Source organism: Schistocerca americana, chromosome 3, assembly GCF_021461395.2.
Source record: "Schistocerca americana isolate TAMUIC-IGC-003095 chromosome 3, iqSchAmer2.1, whole genome shotgun sequence".
NCBI classification, from domain to species: Eukaryota; Metazoa; Arthropoda; class Insecta; order Orthoptera; family Acrididae; genus Schistocerca; species Schistocerca americana.
Genome location: NC_060121.1, coordinates 780,601,933 through 780,621,608, shown reverse-complemented (window position 1 = coordinate 780,621,608; position 19,676 = coordinate 780,601,933). Strand labels below are relative to the sequence as shown.

Genomic DNA, 19,676 nt, shown 5'->3' with positions numbered 1-19,676 from the left:
TGCTGGAGCACATTCGAAAAAGTGTGTGGGGGGGGGGGGGGGGGGCGCAGAGGGCGGCAAGTGCTCCTCTTGCTCCCCATCCATCCCCTTGCGGACACCTATGCACTCAAGTTAATAATGCAATAAAAAATTTATGCGGCACACAATGGAACAAGCAATACCCCAATCAAAAACAAAATGAGTGTAACAGTAAAAATGAACAATGCAAAACAGAAATAACAATCTTTAAATTGTGATTTGCAGCTTCGATATGCTGTACTACAGTCAGTCATGTGGTTGTATGCTAGATGACGCCGTGCCATGGAATAGGCCCACTTGCTTCCAGTGTTTTACTTGCATACTTGGAGCATATCGTAATCATGGGCAGGTAGTTCATTCTACTTTGACCTGTAAAATGTGTCAGATGGTATTCGTCAGTCGAAGATAGTCGTAGAAGGATGAAGTTTTGCTACAGATTTGACGAATTATTGAAAAACTGTTTTTCTTACAACAGAAATAAGACTTTGCTTCAGAGTTTTAAAACAGCCCAACCCAGATTGAATGTAGCAGCAGAATTACCTCGGAATAAATACGTTTTACGGAGTGTGCAAGTTCCTCGGCGAAAAGGACTTCCGCTGGTCAAAACCTGGTAGACTTAATTGAAAAAACTACTACAAGAATGAAATGTTAGATCAGGTACAGAGGGTCGGTTACCTACATTGCCACACGCTAGCCACTCATGTAATCAATGCGCAGTACAGGTGGAAAGTCGACAAATAAAGCACAATCGGAAGCGGAAGTGTCTCCTATGGAAGTAGGATGAAATGTGAAGTGAAAGTTCTGAAACAGGTCGCCGCCTCAAAAGTTCTCTATCAGAAAATAGGGAAAGCTACACACAAGCACCTCAGCTAACTACATTCATAGGACAGACAGATTAACTTTGTTGGCATGTTTGCGGCTACTGAACGGTCGAAACTTCGGGAAGCTCATATGTATTGATAAGCCTACCTACACGTTGGTACACCTCGTGTACAAAGTACAAATACTTCTACATATGGGACACACTTCAAGTAGACCACGACAAGCCGTTTGTCTGTCTTACTACGGGGAAATTTCAGCGATATTCATCGCAACACCCGAAAGTCTCAGCAATATATTAATATAATTATAATAAATATTTATATAGATAAATACATATAAATATTTATATAGAACTGGTTAAAGCAGCACCGTCAAAACTCAGATATTGGCAATGATTTTTGACAAATGCCTTAGAGGTGACGAAGCCCCAAAGGAGTGGAAAAAGGCAACAATATTTAAGAAGGGCAACAGGAGGAATTGTGCAATTATCGTGGTATTAGTGTGATGCCATCCATGGCGAGAGTCTATGGCCGTATCCTAAAAAGGAGGATAGAAGAAGAAATAACTGAATCTGAAGAACAAAATGGATCCAGATCTGGTCGCACCTGTACTGATGGAGTATTTACCCTCAAAAACCTAGTGGAGAAAAGGACAGCAAGGGGCCTTACAACCCACCTTGTCTTTGTAGACCTCCAGAAAGCTTATGACACAGTTCCACAGAACAAGATATGGTCAAGTCTAATTGATAATGGTGTGTCACCGAGCTATGTGAAAGCTGTCAGACTCCTCTACCAAGGTTGTACGGCAATGGTTAAAGTGAGAAATCAACTATCTCAGGAGTTTGAGGTGACAAATGGAATACGCCAGGGATGCACACTTGCCCCTACACTCTTTAAGATCTACCTAGAGGAGACACTAAAATCATGGAAAAGGAAATGCGGAGGAATGGGTGTCCCTATAGACGACGAGGTCTTGTTCACTCTGTTTTGCTGACGACCAAGTGTTAGTAACTGGAGATGAGGAAGATGCAAATTACATGCTCCGCAAATTAAAAGAAGAATATGAAAAATGGGATCTTGTCATAAACGTATCTAAAACAGAATATCTGAAAGTGGGAGAAAATACTGATAACGACTTACAGCTCGGTTCTGATTCTGTTAAAGGGTGTCATATTTTTAAGTACTTGGGAGTGACACTGTCATCCAATGGTAGAAGTATGGATGATGTAAACAATAAAATAGGCCAGGGCAAGCGAGCCATAAAACAACTAAATGGTATTCTCTGGAACAAAAACATAACGCGCTGAACAAAACATACTATCTACCACACAATGATTGAAAGTATCACAACATATGATGCAGAGTTGTGGGAACTAACTCAGAGGCAGAAAGATCGCCTGCTGGCTGTCGAGATGGATTTCTGGAGACTGAGTTGTGGATACTCCAGACTTGACCATAATGGACATGATAGGATCAGAGATGTTATCAATGTCAAAAGCACAATCTTAGACTACATAGAAAGGAAGGGCCTACTCTGGTATGGTCACTTACAGCATATACCAGACACAAGATGGCCAAAACGGGTATGGCAATGGACTCCGCATCAAAGACGAAAGCGCGGTAGACCTGCGAGATGCTGGAAAGACGACGTCAACGAAGCAATGGCGGCGAGTGGTCTTAATGAAGAAGACTGGAATGACCGTGAACGATGGAGATTGGGATGCGAGAGGCGGCGGCAGCCGTAGAAACCTCGCTCATATAAAATAAAAATAAATATTAACAGCCAGCAAACATTGCAGATAATGTTTAATATTTTCGTTCAGCTTCGCCTAACAAGGGAAACCACAGACCACGTATGGTAGTACCTTTCATCCCTCCCACAACATGGCTCAATTCCATGGCCGGTCTGAAGTGATCTTGCTTGCTACTATTTTTCGCTCTAACTCAACTCACTACTGCTCAGCTGAGTCGAATTTATGGCTGCGAGTCTGTCATCTCTCACACGTCTCAATCCACCACTACGGTTCTCGCATATGACTACGAGCATATCCCTAGTCTCAAGGGCTATTAGGCATTTTTTCGTCAACGTTCATGTTACAGAGGCGGAGCTCGGCGACTGTACGTGGGTTACGCAACAAATGCAGAGTTTCGGCAGTCTAATGTTGATCCTAGGATAGTTTCTGGCTCTAACATATAAACTTACAAAAGCTTAACGCCATTTACATTCCACATTGTCTAGTTGGTGGAAAATGTGACGACTCGGTGGACACTACTACGCCTCTCTCAGTCGTTCTTAATGATCGCGAAATGCCACGAAAGTAGAAAAATCGCTTATCGAACGAATGCGTTATCACATAGGCTGTTTACAAGGTTGCTTGTATATGTGAACGAGCTTTTTTTTTCGTGATGAGGCCTTCTCATTAATGGGAAGCACCGGATGGTTGTGATGTTTCAGTGTTATCACTAATGAATGACCACAAAGCGTCACTTTCACTTTCTGTCAGTGTTCCAATTTGTGCCTCAGTGTTGCAGCGAAGAAGCGCTTCTTAATGCGTCTGTGCCACTGGAAGGGAGAGGCACATGACCCTGACTGTGCGCCGCCGTGTCACCTTGAACGCGGGACCTCTGCGTTCTGATAGCTGCGAGTCCAGCACGTGCTAAGGCACAAGATTCCGCGTAACGCTCGACCAGACGTCACTTGGTGACGACTGGCATAACTAAACGCTGCTCACAGTGTAGGCATGCCGCCGCAAATAGAGCTGTCCGACTTGCAACGAACACCTAAAGAGGATTAAGTTCTGTTTCACTTAAACTAGTACCCCTGTCTTCTGCTCAGAAGTATTTTTCGGAACACAAGATTCATCGTTCAACGACGAAGAGAGGAGGGAAGAGGAAATAAGTTCTTAATGCAAGCAGCATTGCCAGTGGTGAAAGCCATTCATAGTGTAAGCTACAACGAACTGGCAGAATGAAGCCTTAGAACAGGTTCCCATTAGTGCTTAGTAGTTCTGTAAGTAGTAAAACACAGTTCGAGTCCCGGCCCGATAAAATGTTTCAAGCGTCAAAGAAGTTCCAGTTAAGCTTTCCGCTTCTCCTCTTACCCACCAAAACTATATAACATCACTCTCTCATACACACTGATGAATGCAGTTTTATTTCTTTACCTAATATTTGAAAATTACACAACAAACATAAACGTTTGAATCTGATTTCGTACGCGCACTTTGTATATTGCACGATTCCCACCTAATTTACGGGGCTTTTCCCAATAGTCTTAGGGGCAGACACTTCATAGGTCCCTCATGAGACATTCGGAATTTGATATTCTGTCTCATGGGTGGGAAGGATAAGCAGTGTCTTCTGCATAACGGACTATTGTAACAATGAAATGAGTAGTTTTTTTACAGCGCAGGATTGTCTTCTCTTGCACTCACTCTATGAAGATAAGAGGATAGTAATGGGTACATAGTCACCCAATAAATGAGGAATACCTTCCACGCTGCCTCGAAAGTAGTAATGACATGATTGATAGAAACAGAAACAAATTTACTGACTGACCAAAGCACATCAGAATTCGATAACAACAATCATTTTAAGAATAGAGGTATTCGACGCAGTAGCTATTTCGTAAAATTTAAGACTTGTCCCTACTGCACAGTTCAAAACTTCCTTGTAAGTGAGAGGTAAAACATGCTATTCCTATTAAGTGAATGAAATGTCCCCCCATACACAGCTTCCAATGTACAGAGCTAACATAGCAACTCAATGTCTCGCTTAGCTAGACAATGTCACGTTAAGCATGAACACTTCTAAGGTTTGAGTTGCCCCAGGCAGTTATAAAACATTTTATAATAAACGGAAATATTCTAAATATGTTGAGGTGTTGTTTCTTTCTCAAGACTAGTAATAATATGAAAACAATGACGAGGAACAAAAGTTGCCGAAGGTAGTCGTTTGAGCACTTCAGTATAATTGTTTCTTCTTCAACACGCACACAGAAAAAAATTGAACCACTGCACCTTATTTATTGACTCCTATTCATATGATTCACCTGTATGGGAGTTATTCTATTTGTTGTTTGCGAGCGAGTCCATTTTTAATTTCGAGGACCTACTTAATAATTCTTTGTAACACATTTTTAACAGTTTCTTTTGTCGATTTCTCTCTGACGGCATTAAATACCATGCAAAATTACTAACTCTGCTCGATGTATGTTAAGTAGGTCATTCACATTACAGGCTATCTCGTGAAAATCAAATGACATTGCACAATAGGGGCCAAAAGAATGAGGCTGTGCAGAAGAATGGAGTTTGCTCCGCCTAGCCATCCGATTTAGGTTGTCTACGCTATTCCTAAATAATTTCAAGCAAAAACCATGATGATTCCTTGATCAGAGGCACGGTCAACCACCCGTCCTATCCTCCTAAAAACATACTTGTATACTCTATATGTGTATTTTGATTATTATGACGAAAAATTCTAGGTCTTTGTGAAATGAACTTTGGATGAATAAATAAATCAAATATACAGTATAGAACAGCTATCACTGGACTCAAAATCGCCCCTCCATGATTTTTAAAATTTTCTGCCCATCCAGCATTACTTGTACCGGTACTCAGCGCAAACCCGTTTGTAAAAGCATGAATTCTACAAAGCTTACCTAGAGTATCCCGATGCACACAAACGCCTTTGGCAGATCGGGTACAAAACAACTAACGATAACGATGACGGTGAAATGCCACCATCAAAAAGAATGACGTCTGTATCCCCTTGCTCATCTCCGCGCAATTGGCTTCTTAGCGGGGATGTATGAAACAGCTTGGTCCCCGTATGGTCGACATTCAGTGACATACCGATTTGCAGTCTGCCTGATACACGAATATTGTCGAACATCCTGACTATAGATGCATCCAACTGTTAATATGAGATTAGAATGAATATCTCCGTGGAATGGTAACTCGAGTTGTAAGTTGATCTCTGATTGTTGTTTGCTTATACAAACTGTTTAAGTCCGCCGAGACCAGACTACTTTGTTTGACAATTTAGAGCTTATTATGTAAAACTTTCCTTCGGAATTTTATCTCAGCACAATGTACACAGCCTTGGTACTTTGCAGCAGCAGATTAGAACGATCCTAAATTACTGCTTTTTTCTCCCATGTGAGATGTACGTATCAAAAACTGTCGACACCACCGAAGTCACTAGAGAAGATTTATAAGTCTGTCAGAGGGCAGTCCAGTGGAATTGCCTGAACACAGCAAACCCAACTCTACTAAGTGCTCCGAAACTGAAGGGGGAAACCGACAAGAAAAATGGCAAACTGCTTTTCTCGAAAATAGCTTTACTCAAAGTAGTTCATCCACTTACTTTCACTTTCAACTCGCTGTCTCGCTGTTGTACAAATAATCTTCCAAGAACAGTTAAGAAACTAATACAGAATAGATTCCGGCAAAAATTAAATTCGGGACGCAGATATAGATTAAGTCAAGGGCAAATCTTACGCGGGCAGACATGACGCGGGGAAAGTGAAAGATGGGACCAGGGGTAACTTAAGCAACAAGCAAGCGACTAGGCCAGTTCCAAAAGTAATCATTACTCGTAAACAAGCAAGTAAATGTTTCCACGTGATTTTTTGTCCTAATGCCAAAGAGACGCTTTGAAAAACTACGATTTAGCATACAAACATTTGCACGCTCTGTGGGACAATGTCTACGGGTTCCAGGAACTATGCTGTTGACAAATGTTCTCCAACAGTGCCGTAGTCGATTTTCTTCTCTCAATTTAATACAAAATATTTGCGCTGTTCGGCTGGTAGCTAGACAAGCTCTCGATTACGTAACATGTTACCTGTTTCTCGAATGGTCTTCGTCACCTACTTCAAAAAAGTTGCTAGCGCAAAGGTCTCCAGGGAACTGAAGGATTCAACGATTCACTATGAAAATTTCGGTTTTTGTAGCAAAAAATTATATTGACGTGAGAAAGCCTTTAATTCTGAGCCCAGCTTACTTTCATATTATTTCGTAGCCCTGTGGAATAACAGTAACTATAAGTTAGTATCCTGCTTTCTCCACGGGGAGAAAGTACCGAACATGGACTGACGCCAGATTGAATTCTCTCGCGTACAACAGCAAGTGGTACGTCGGTGTCTTTCTACATTTCGAACTTCGCGATCTACCTCTTTTCTTGCTACAAATGTTGATGTATCTAAGTGGCAACCGGTACAACAATATGAAGATACCAAGTTTTCGCTCACATTATAATACAAAGCATCTGCAAATTTTAAGACAAACATATACAGGAATTTAATATATTCATGTCAAAAAACTTTTATGCTGACAAATATATCGCCTTGTTTCCTACTACACTTCACACTTTTTATCATTTACATACACATAGGAAGAAAAACTCTGTTATTCTCAGGACTATAATAAACGTCAAGTGCTTAATGTATGGAACAGGATGATTGCTCTTCGAAGAACTATCAACGTACATGAGCGTAATTTGTTAGGTTATGTTTGCACATATTGTTACAATTCAATACCCTTAAACCTTCCGTAACTGTTAATTACAAATACATTACCTAAGATGTTGTTTGCTCTTCAGTATCAAAGATGTTCCCCACGTCCGGAGAGTGCAATCTTGATATGCTAATGTTACGTCGTTGACTTTTGTTTGACTTCACTACTGTCCGGAATTTACGGGCTAGAGACAAATAACAAAGAATTTACTACCAGTCCCTCCACGCGTAAACACGCACTAGTTAAGCCGCACAACTCCACAACTTCCACCACCAACGACCTACAGATATCGGCACTGAAATGCCTCTCCGCTATCAACGACTTTGCTTTTGCTTGCAACAGCTGGCCTGCAGGCGGAGCTCGACGGCAGTGCCTCACACGGCCGCTCGAGGAACTACGGTAGCATCTACGTCATCCAAGAAAATTAGCGCCGAGTTCGAAGTTCACGCGGATAACTACGCTTACGCTTTATGCAAATTCATCCCTATCTCAACGAGTGCGGTCTCCTCGCACAGCACTGGACATGCCGTTGTTGAAACACAGTAAGTGTAAACGTCAAATGGAAGAAAATGAAGCTGCCTAACCAAACACAATGTAACAACGGGTTTTATAACTTGTAGGTGCTCGTTGGCAACACTGATAACAGAAAGATCGTTGAAGTTCGCAAGCGCCGCTAAATTCGATATTTTAGTGACAAAAAAGTTTATTTTTAGTGCATCTGTAGGTGTAGTTTTAGCATATGCTTCTTTACAGTTAAAAACATTTAAATATTTAACCCACAATGTCTGAACACATTTCTTCAGGGACTACAAAAAAAAAAAAAAAAAAAAAAAAAAAAGTCGCTCTAGAAACACCCGAAACGCTTAGGACATGGCAGCTCACTTCAGAAGCGTTGGTAGCTTCTTGTAGAATTTGCACCCACTGTCGCTGGCGCTCGAAAACAGTCAATCTTACACTTACTAGCCGCACTGGTATGATGCGTATTCGCGACGAATACGCGACGCCCGGCGGTACGGGGTTAATAACATAATATTTAGCTAAATCAGTGATATTTGTATATTACATAAACGCATTTCTTCTATAAAATTACCCAATTGTTTACATTAAATTAACAACCAAATCTCGCGTAATCGCTGTTTATCGTTGAACATCTGTGTCGACTAACAAAAATATCTTCCCAGTGAATAAATGTGGAAACTACCGCTGAGGAGTAAGAGAGACTGTCTACAGTTCTTGCATGTTGGATATTGTGAAGCAACCATCTTGCATGGCGATGTGACTAGACGTTGATCCTGTAATAATTGCTCTTATCAAAAAATGGCTCTGAGCACTATGGGACTCAACTTCGGAGGTCATTAGTCCCCTAGAACTTAGAACTAGTTAAACCTAACTAACCTAAAGACATCACAAACATCCATGCCCGAGGCAGGATTCGAACCTGCGACCGTAGTGGTCTTGCGGTTCCAGACTGCAGCGCCTTTAACCGCACGGCCACTTCGGCCGGCAATTGCTCTTATCGCTCCGCGATTATGGAGAAGAAGCAACTGATTTTAAAAGTCATAGCTGATCTGGCAGCGTTAAGAACAGAATTAGAACAGCTGAGAGCTGCACTTAACAGCAGTAAGCTTAACTACAGGGTAGATGATTGGACTGTGATCAGATCTGTTAAATAAGGCACGTGGTTTGAGAAAAGATGCAAGTCTGCTTAAACTCAGATTAGACGTTTCCATCAGCTTCACTGCTCTGGAGACTGTCGACAAAAGTGTAAAGACAACCCAAGACGTTGGGAAACACTGTCGAAACAGGAAAAGAACGCAAGTTAAAACTATTAGTAGCCATAAGTTTCAAAAGACCAAGAAGCAGGTTTTTCATGGAAAGCAAGAAAATGTCCAAGTAAGTAAGAAATGCCCAATCTGGACAGGGATTACAAGGTAAGTGGTATTTTTAAAAGCATTGCAGGACTTAGTGATGACATCTGTTATTTAAGTTCCATGGGGAAATATCTTGACAAAGAAAATAATTTAGCTATTATTAGAGGCGTTGGGGATAGCCTGAAACACATGTGTGTGATATGATTCGCCTCTCACACGGTCGCACCACATACGCCATGGTCTACATCCGTATGTTTACAATAAGAAGTTACTTGCAAGACTAATTTCCAGGAACATTTAATGTGACAAGGGCACTGTGTGTCCGAGCACCGTGATTACCAATATATTCACTAGGCATTTTTAGGGTATGTTTTTCTGAAAGACCGAGCTGCTAAACAACTATCGACACATTTACAAAATAAGTGTAGAAGCAAAAACCAACCATTTGGATAGCACAAAAGGCAAGAGTCATAATAAATTTGGACTTTTGCAATACAACGTAAGAAGCTCGTTGAACAAGTAATATGAATTAATATTTAGCTCAGCAGCAGAGTGTGCGCTCTTTCGAATCTTCCCAGGAAAGTGACGTTCTCACATTACTAAAAGTAAGCGAAAATTCCGAAAGCTTTTTTTTTCTTTTTTTTTTAATTTGTGGTAAGTTCCTATGGGAGCAAACTGCTGAGGTCATCGGTCGCTAGACTTACACACTACTTAATCTAACTTTAACTTACGCTAAGGACAACACACAGCAATGCCCCAAGGAGGACTCGAACCTCCGACGGGGGGAGCCGCGCGAACCGTGGCAAGGCGCCCTAGACCGCGCGGCTTAAAGATATTTCTGCAGATATTATACGTGTAATAGATATCATGTGGAAGTCAAACTTTGTGTGGATGCACCTAGGCGGGTACAGTTAGTTGTAATATGAGGAATGAGGTAGCGCCTATATACACAAAAAATGGAATAAATTCCCAGGCCACAAACCAAAGTGAATACTACATTGAACGGCTCTTTGAGTGCTGTGCTTTAGTAATAGAAAAGCATACGTTAGTCGTTACGTGAGTTTACAGGTGCACTAAAGCAAATGTATGAAACCTCATTAAGCAATGAAACTAACAGGGCAGTAACTGTGGGCGGAAATTTCAATGCTGATCTTATGTTGTGCTTTTGATCGAAGGCACTGCCCATTCTGGTTTTGATTCCGACAGTAACATTTCTATCAAGAAGAATAGGACACAGCGCAACTGTAATTTACAAATTATTTCTAAATCCAAATGTCTTACATGAAATAGATGTGAGCCCGATAATAAATGGTTTCTCTGAGCATAGCGGTCAAATGGCAGTAACAAATTATCCCCTTTAATCTGGTTTAACTAAGAAGGGAAAGTAACATTTCACAGAAATGAAAATGCCGACTCAGTTACACTATTCAGTTAGAATTTGTAGGGGCGAACAACGAGAATTATTTTTCTAAGGATACACAATAGATGGGAATTCTAATTCTTTTTTATTAAAAATATTCTGACAACAGTATGAATCCAGTTCCCTTTACAAAGAGTAAGTAACAATTGCAGTGGAAGTCTAGAGATAGGGTGACAAGCATCTGAAATTACAGTACCTTGTACCAAAGGACGTGTAGCTCTAATCAGAAATTAAAGAGACGTACTGGCAGTGTTCCAACATCATTTACCATGCCATGAAAAAGGCAAAAACCAAGCACAAAAAAAATTCGAGAGCAGTTTGGAGCATTATTAGGCATGCAACCAATACACTCAGTAAGGTAGCTGATATTCGGTTCCCTGGCGAAAGTAGCAGTGAGAAAACTGATTTTAATTGCATATAATAGGCTACTAAATCCAATGAATGCTTCCAGACAGTAACTGAAAACCCAGGAACAATATGTGGATCAATGAAAGGAGATCTACAAGATTTACTTAAATGGGCATTGCGAACTTCGATTTTGGGAAATATACTGTAAAAAAGACCACAGAAATAATTCGGTTACTGAAAAGCAATACCTCTTCTGGCTAGAACGCTATTTCAGCCAAAGTACTAAAAGCTTGTGCTGACTTGGTACCACCTTCTTAGAGCTAACATTTACTCGGTTAGTCAAGGCGTATTTCCTGATAGACGGATGTAAGCAGTAGTAACATTCATTCATACAAGTGGAGCTACGAAAGTGACCTCAAACTACACTACTGGCCATTAAAATTGCTACACCACGAAGATGATGTGCTACAGACGCGAAGTTTAACCGACAGGAAGAAGATGCTGTGATATGCAAATGATTAACTTTTCAGAGCATTCACACAAGGTTGGCGCCGGTGGCGACACCTACAACGTGCTGACATTTCTCATACACATACAGCAGTTGACCGGCGTTGTCTGGCGAAACGTTGTTGTGATGCCACGTGTAAGGAGGAGAAATGCGTACCATCACGTTTGCGACTTTGATAAAGGTCGGATTGCAGCCTATCGCGATTGCGGTTTATCGTAACGCGACATTGCTGCTCGCGTTGGTCGAGATCCAGTGACTGTTAGCAGAATATGGGATCAGTGGGTTCAGGAGGGTAATACGGAGCGCCGTGCTGTATCCCAACGGCCTCGTATCACTAGCAGTCGAGATGACAGGCATCTTTAGCGCATGGCTGTAACGGATCGTGCAGCTACGTCTCGATCCCTGAGTCAACAGATAGGGACGTTTGCAAGACAACAACCATCTGCACGAACAGTTCGACGACGTTTGCAGCAGCATGCACTAGCAGCTCGGAGACCACGGCTGCGGTTACCCTTGACGCTGCATCACAGACAGGAGCGCCTGCGATGTTGTACTCAACGACGAACCTGGGTGCACGAATGGCAAAACGTCATTTTTTCGGATGCATTCAGGTTCTGTTTACAGCATCATGATTGTCGCATCCGTGTTTGGCGACATCGCGGTGAACGCACATTGGAAGCGTCTGTTCGTCATCGCCATACTAACGTATCACCCGGCGTGATGGTATGGGGTGCCATTGGTTACACGTCTCGGTCACCTCTTGTTCGCATTGACGGCACTTTGAACAGTGGACGTTACATTTCAGATGTGTTACGACCCGTGGCTCTACCCTTCATTCGATCCCTGCGAAACCCTACATTTCAGCAGGATAATGCACGACCGCACGTTGCAGGTCCTGTTCGGGCCTTTCTGGATACAGAAGATGTTCGACTGTTGCCCTGGTCCACACATTCTCCAGATCTCTCACCAATCGAAAACGTCTGGTCAATGGTGGCCGAGCAACTGGCTCGTCACAATACGCCAGTCAGTACTCTTGATGAAGTGCGGTATCGTGTTGAAGCTGTATGGGCAGCTGTACCCGTACACGCCATCCAAGCTCTGTTTGACTCAGTGCCCAGGCGTATCAAGGCCGTTATTATGGCCAGAGGTGGTTGTTATGGGTACTGATTTCTCAGGATCTATGCACCCAAATTGCGTGAAAATGTAATCACATGCCAGTTCGAGTATATTTGTCCAATGAATACTCGTTTATCATCTGCATTTCTTCTTGGTGTAGCAATTTTAATGGCCAATAGTGTATATACCCATTTCTTTCACTCCCTTCTTCTCAAAAATTTTTGAAAAAGTGGGTTACAACAGAATATTGAACCGTCTCTGTGAGAATAACCTTCAAACAGAAGTTCAGTTTGATGTCCATAAGCACCTCTCTCCTGACAAAGCGATACACACGATCCAGTCAAATTAATGTGACTGCCGCTTATGTTCGACGTCAACGTGCAATAACCACTCACAGACGGAAGGTGGCAGCACTAGCAGTCGAAGGAATATAAAGCGTGTTAAGAGCGACGCGGTAAACAGTGCAGTCGCTGTCTTCGTGCGGAAACGTAGCGAATTATCTATCATCTGAGAGGGAATGATCATGGCCTTCGCGCCAAGGATGGAAGCGTTTCCGAAATGGCTAAGTTTGCTAACCGTTCGCGTGCCGCCGTGGTTAAAGTATTCCGAGCATGGGAAAAATGGCGCTACCCAAAACCGCCACCGAGGCAATTGTGGTGCACCACGGGCCCTAGATGACACGGGTGGACTAAGGCTGCGAGATGTGTACGGGCGAATAGGTGTGCAACTGTTGAGCAGCTGACCGCCCAGACAAACGAAGCGGCTTCCAACGGTCTCCCCCAACCGACCGTTCAGTGAACGTTGCTGCGTAAGGGCCTCTGCAGCACAGGAGCCTGGTTAAAGCGTCTATGCTGACCGTTGTTTTTCATAGGCGACGAAGGCTAGAATTTGCACAGCGATGCCGCAGTTGCACGACCACTGAGTGGCGACAGGTGGCCTTTTCTCACGAATCACGTTTAGTGCTCAAACGGACTGATCGAAAACACACTGCAATAATCGTCGGAAGGGTCCAGGGCGGAGGAGGGAGCGTTATGGTTTAGGGAACATTTTCATGGAATTCACTGGTTGGTCTCGTCATTCTGGAAGCCACAGCGGATCAACACAATTATGCACCTATCCTTGGGGACCGTGTCCACGCTTACATGCAGTGCGTTTTTCCTTTGCACGATGGCACTTTCCAGCAGGACAATGTAACGTGTCACACAGCTCGCAGTGCACGTGTATGGTTCGAAGAGAACCACGATGAGTTTACTCTACTGCACCTACGACCAAATTCCTCGGATTTGAACAAAATCGAGAATCTGTGGGACTACTTCGATAGGGCTGTTGGTGTCTTGGATGGCTCCACATACCTCTCGGTACCTTCCAGAACTTCACTGACTCTCTTCCTGCACGCCCTGCAGCGGTCCACGTAAAGTAAAAATATTTATAGTTGATGGGTCGGAATAAAAGTGGTACAACTCCTAGCCAATTTAGTTAGCTTCGTCGGAAACAAAGAATCATGCCAATCGTTTCAGCAGATTTGAAGTTACCATACCGCGCGATAAAAAGAGTCATTTCGAGAAAAACGCGTTTGAAGTTTTGACTGCATATAAATGCAATATTTTGCAACTTACGTTCGATCTGCTATTCCGGGTCCATAAACTAGTCCTTCCTCTTCCTCATAGAGGGCATTCTGCCGGCTGGGGTGGCCGAGCGGTTCTAGGCGCTACAGTCTGGGACCGCGCGACCGCTACGGTCGCAGGTTCGAATCCTGCCTCGGGCATGGGTGTGTGTGATGTCCTTAGGTTAGTTAGGTTTAAGTAGTTCTAAGTTCTAGGCGACTGACCTCAGAACTTAAGTCCCATAGCGCTCAGAGCCATTTGAACCATTTGAAGAGGGCATTCTGCTCGATCTGGGGCATCCTATGCTGCTGCAGAGCCGCTCGTACGACCGGTGACAAGCGGTTTTCGGCCTCTTGAATCCGGTGGTCGTCCGAATGCTTGGCGAATTGCGTCGAATAGAGTCCCAGGGTGACGTCCATCGTCGTCATCGTCTTCAGAATTGCTGAATACCCTTCGTTGAAGCTGCTCACTGCCAGGAAAGTCGCCATCTCCACAGTCTTCACACCAGAATGCACATGCTTGGGGGACTCTGAGCACAATGTATTTGTTATGAACCGCAGATCAAAACTGAAGAAATTGGCAAAAGGTTGGAAATTATGGAGATGCGACCTGGATAAGTTGAAAGAACCAGAGGTTTTTGAGCGTTTCAGAGGAAGCATTAGGCAACTGTTGAATAGAAATGGAAAAAGGGATACAGTATAAGACAAATGAGTAGCTGTAAGAGATGAAATAGTGAAGGCAGCAGAGAATCAAATAGATAAAATGACAAGGCCTTGTAGAAGTCCTTGGATGACCCAAGAGATATTGAATTTAGTTGATGAAAGGAGAAAATTTAAAAATTCAGCACATGAAGCAATCGAAAGGGAATACAGACTCCTAAAAATGAGATTGACAGGAAGTGCAAAATGGCTAAGCAGGAAAGGCTACGGGACAAATGTAAGGATGTAGAAGCATGTTTCACTAGGGGAAACATAGATACCACCTACAGGAAAATTAAAGAGGCGTTTGGGGAAAAGAGAAGCAGCTGTATGAATATCAAGATGGAGATGGACATGAAAAACCAGTCAGCAAAGAACGGAATGCTGAAAGATGGAAGGAGTAAATAGAGGGTCTACACCAGGGAAATAAACGTGAAGACAATGTTATAGAAAGGGAAGTGGACGTAGGTGAAGATGAGATGGTAATATGATACTACGAGAAGAATTTGACACATCTCTAGAAAATGTAAGTCGAAACAAGGCCCCGGGAGTAGACCAAATTTCGTGAAAACTACTGATAGCCTTGGGAGAGCCAGCCATGACAAAACTATTCCATCTGGTGTGCAAGATGTATGAAAAAGGCGAAATGCCCTCAGACTTCAAGAAGAAAGTAGCGACACCAATTCCAAAGAAGACAGTTGCTAACAATTGTGAAAATTACCAAACTATCAATTTAATACCTCATGGTTGCAAAATACTAACACGGATTATTACAGAAGAATCGAAAACTGGTGGAAGCCAACCTCGGGAAAGATCAGTTTGAATTCCGGAGAAATATAGGAACATGCAAGGCAGCACTGACCCTACGACTTATCTTCGAATATAGGTTAAGGAAAGGCAAACCTAAGTTTACAGCTTATGTAGACTTAGAGAAATCTTTTGACAATGTTGACTGGAATACTCTCTTTGAAATTCTGAAGGTACACGGAGTAAAATACAGGGAGCGAAAGGCAATATACAACTTGTACAGAAACCAGACGGCAGTTAGAAGAATCGAGGGGCATGAAAGGGAAGCAGTCGTTGAGAAGGCAATGAGACAGGGTTGTAGCATATCCCCGATGCTATTCAATCTGTATATTGTACTAAGAGTCAAGGAAACCAAAGAAAATTCTGGAGTAGGAATTTAAGTTCATGGAAAAGAAATTAAACCTTTGAGGTTTACCGATGAGATTGTGATTCTGCCAGAGACAGCAAAGGAGTTGGAAATGCAGTTGAATGAAATGGACACTGTCTTGAAAGGAGGGTATAAGATGTTTATCAACAAAACTAAAACAAGGGTAATGGAATGTAGTCGAATTGAATCAGATAATGCTTAGAGAATTAGAATAGGAAACGAGACACTTAAAATAGAAGATGAGTTTTGCTATTTGGGCAGCAAATTAACTGATGATGGCCGATATAGACTGGCAATGGCAAGAAAAGCATTTCTGAAGCAGAGAAATTTGTTAACATAGAATATAGACTTAAGTGTTAGGAAGTCTTTTCTGAAGGAAGCTGTCTGGGGTGTAGCCATACATGGAAGTGAAATATGGACGATAAACAGTTTAGACAAAAAGAGAATAGAAGCTTTCGAGATGTGGGCTACAGAAGAATGTTGAAAGTTAGACGGGTCGATCACGTAACTTATGAGGAGGTACCGAATGGAACTGAAGATACAAGAAATTTGTGCCACATGCTGACAAAAAGAAGGAATCAGTTGATATGTCATTTTGCGAGACACCAAGGTAGTGAGGGGAAGGGGGGGGGGTCTGAAGTCGTAGAGGGAGACCAAGAGATGAATACAGTAAGCACACGAAGAGGCTCGCACAGGATAGTGTAACACGGAGAGCTGCATCATCCCAGTCTTTGGACTGAAGACCCAACAACAAAAGTATAGTGACGTTAGTCGCACGATATGACAATAGTGTCATACGTCGTTATGCAATAGTAATTAATTTTCTGCCTCAATTTCGCGGTTATTTTAGTGAGTACACGGAGCGTAGCTACTGGAAAGGCAGCCTTCCGGTCACCATGCCGGGGCGGTGTGACACCAGAAACGTCTGTATGGCCTTTCTGTCGGTAGAAGACCATCTGTGAATCTCGTTAGGTCAACAGGGCTTCCTCTGAGGATACGGGCAGTTTGGTAGAAGTTGGGAAGCGACCATCTCTGTGACTATTGAATGCTGGGCAGGCGCCTACACCCCTTGTGGTTAGTGAATATTGCGGTCACCCCAAAGCAGTAGCGGGTCATGAATGAATTTATAGAACAGAAGGATAAGTCTAAATTATTGCTTCATCTTGGTTTCATAGACTTTGTAAAAGATGTTGACTCCGTATCAGTAAAATATCTCTTAGCCACCTTTGAGAGACAACGCCTATGTTAGAAAATGGCTTACATTATATGTAATTAGGATAGTGCGAAATTCAGAACTGCAAGAGGAATCAATCAAACAGTGCTGTTCACAACAGAACTGAGAGAAATTTTATGAATTTTGATCTGGGAAATTGAAGGAAAACGTTAATAGACTAGACTAGAACTTAACAAATCAGTATTGTAAGGAGATCAGAAAATTAACGTCACTGAGCCCCACTGCTCTATAACCAACACATATTGAAGAACATTATAGAGGTTAACAATGAATTCATAAAACTTGTTGATGAGATTTTAGATTTTTTTAGCGTAGCTGAAGACAGTGATAGAATGGCCAGGAAAATAATACTTAGAGGAGTAAAAACGGCCTGGAAAGCATTTTGTAAACCAAACAGAGATACTAAAATAAAAAAAGGTTGTCATTTTCTTTGAATGCAGAGTTCACAGTTAGTATGTATAACCTACACAATTTGTCAGTTACTTGAATGCAAGATAGAAAATTCCACATACTTTACTTCGTATTGACTCACCTATGAACTATAATAACATGTTATTGTTTGAGATGCAAGTACAAAAAAAAAAAGGTTCAAATGGCTCTGAGCGCTATGGGACTTAACTGCTGAGGTCATCAGTCCCCTAGAACTTAGAACTACTTAAACCTAACTAACCTAAGGACATCACACACATCCATGCCCGAGGCAGGATTCGAACCTGCGACCGTAGCAGTCGCGCGGTTCCGGACTGAAGCTCCTAGAACCGCTTGGCCACCGTGGCCAGCATGCAAATACAAAAAGTAACCAAAGCCAAGTACTTGGCCTACCTTCCAGATAATTGTAACTTAGAAATTTGAGAGACCCTTGATATGTCTTTCGCGCTCGAGTCACCTCCACTCTGCCACTTAGTTCAGGAAGCTTTTCTTGGTAGGTGCTTCGTAATTGTTTACCGTTTTGGCTCACAAAGCAAAATTTACTCATCCACTTCTCCATATAAAATATTTCCGATACCAAAATCTGTGACAGAAACAATGGCATCGAGAAAAGTGTGCTTATGTTTCTGTCACGATCACGAAACACTGCATTATCTGTGTGAAGTAAGTATGACTTTTTTCACGTATTGCTTCCTGCGTTGCCTGTTCCAAAGAAACGCAATACCCGATAGCGTCAGAAGAACCAATTATTTTATTACAAACTGAAAAACATGTGGCAAGTTGAGGTGCGTCTAACATTGCAAAACCCATTTTTTCCTACAAGCAGAACTTTACCTATCGATTTTAGACCATTTGCGAGGTATATGCTATTACCTAATTTAAATGTCATGGACGTGGCAGAATACCTACATTTTGAAAATTTTACCTGCCTCGCAATGCCCATTCGAATATTTCACATTTTATGCTTTAGAAGAACATCTGAACACTTATTCCACTGTACCGTTGACCAGATAAATTTCTTCTGGCTCTTGAATTACTGGATGGTTGTAATTAAACTTTCGCTACTTAAGAGGGCCTCCATGAGAAACGAGTGATAATAGTACAGTGGAACTTTGTGGAAACGTTGGTAGGGACGTAGAGAACAGAAATAACGATTAAACCATTGAAAGAACGCATTTTAATTTCCACGTGAGAAGTTAACATTTGTTAACTATGTTCCACGTTTAAGTTCCAGGTTACAAACATTTCTCAATGGGACGACCATCCGCATCCACGTCAGTCTGGAACTGCCCTAGAGATTCCATTTCACAAATGTTCGCAGCACGTTTCGGAAGGTAGACCATGGGACTTTCAACTGTCGCGACACAGTTCGTGCACTACTCGAAGATCGCACATTGCGTCCGGCATTCTCACCCATCGCAACAGTAACTACTGCGATTATCTGTATCGCAACTGGCCGTCGGCCTCTACCCGGAGCAATTCTCAAGTCGCCAGTTAATTCGAACTTGCGAATCATGTTCTTCAGCCCAAGTACGGGCCGGCCGGGGTGGTCGACCGGTTCTAGGCGCTACAGTCTGGAACCGCGTGACCGCTACGCTCGCAGGTTCGAATCCTGCCTCGGGCATGGATGTGTGTGCTGTCCTTAGGTTAGTTAGGTTTAAGTAGTTCTAAGTTCTAGGGGACTGATGACCTTAGAAGTTAAGTCCCATAGTGGTCAGAGCCATTTGAACCAAGTACGGAAAGAGGACCATTCCGTATTCCTTTAATATGTTGATACTGGCAAAGAGCAGCAGCACTTCTGCTGTTGTTTTGATGTAACAACTTTACAAGTAAGGCCCTGCTCACCGTGTCCAGACCCGTGGTTCAAAAATGGCTCTGAGCACTATGGGACTTAACTTCTGGGGTCATCAGTCCCCT

The 19,676-nt window shown here is 42.5% G+C and overlaps 1 protein-coding gene across 1 annotated transcript in view; it reads right to left on the bottom strand.

The window, feature by feature from the left end:
- The window catches only part of LOC124605579 (NADPH--cytochrome P450 reductase), a 221,716-nt gene extending 214,021 nt beyond the window's left edge, over window positions 1–7,695 (bottom strand). Inside the window, exon 1 of the mRNA XM_047137360.1 lies at window positions 7,420–7,695. The gene's annotated coding sequence lies outside the window, so the exon portion shown is untranslated. The remainder of the gene's footprint in view (window positions 1–7,419) is intronic.
- Between the last annotated feature and the right edge of the window lie 11,981 nt (window positions 7,696–19,676).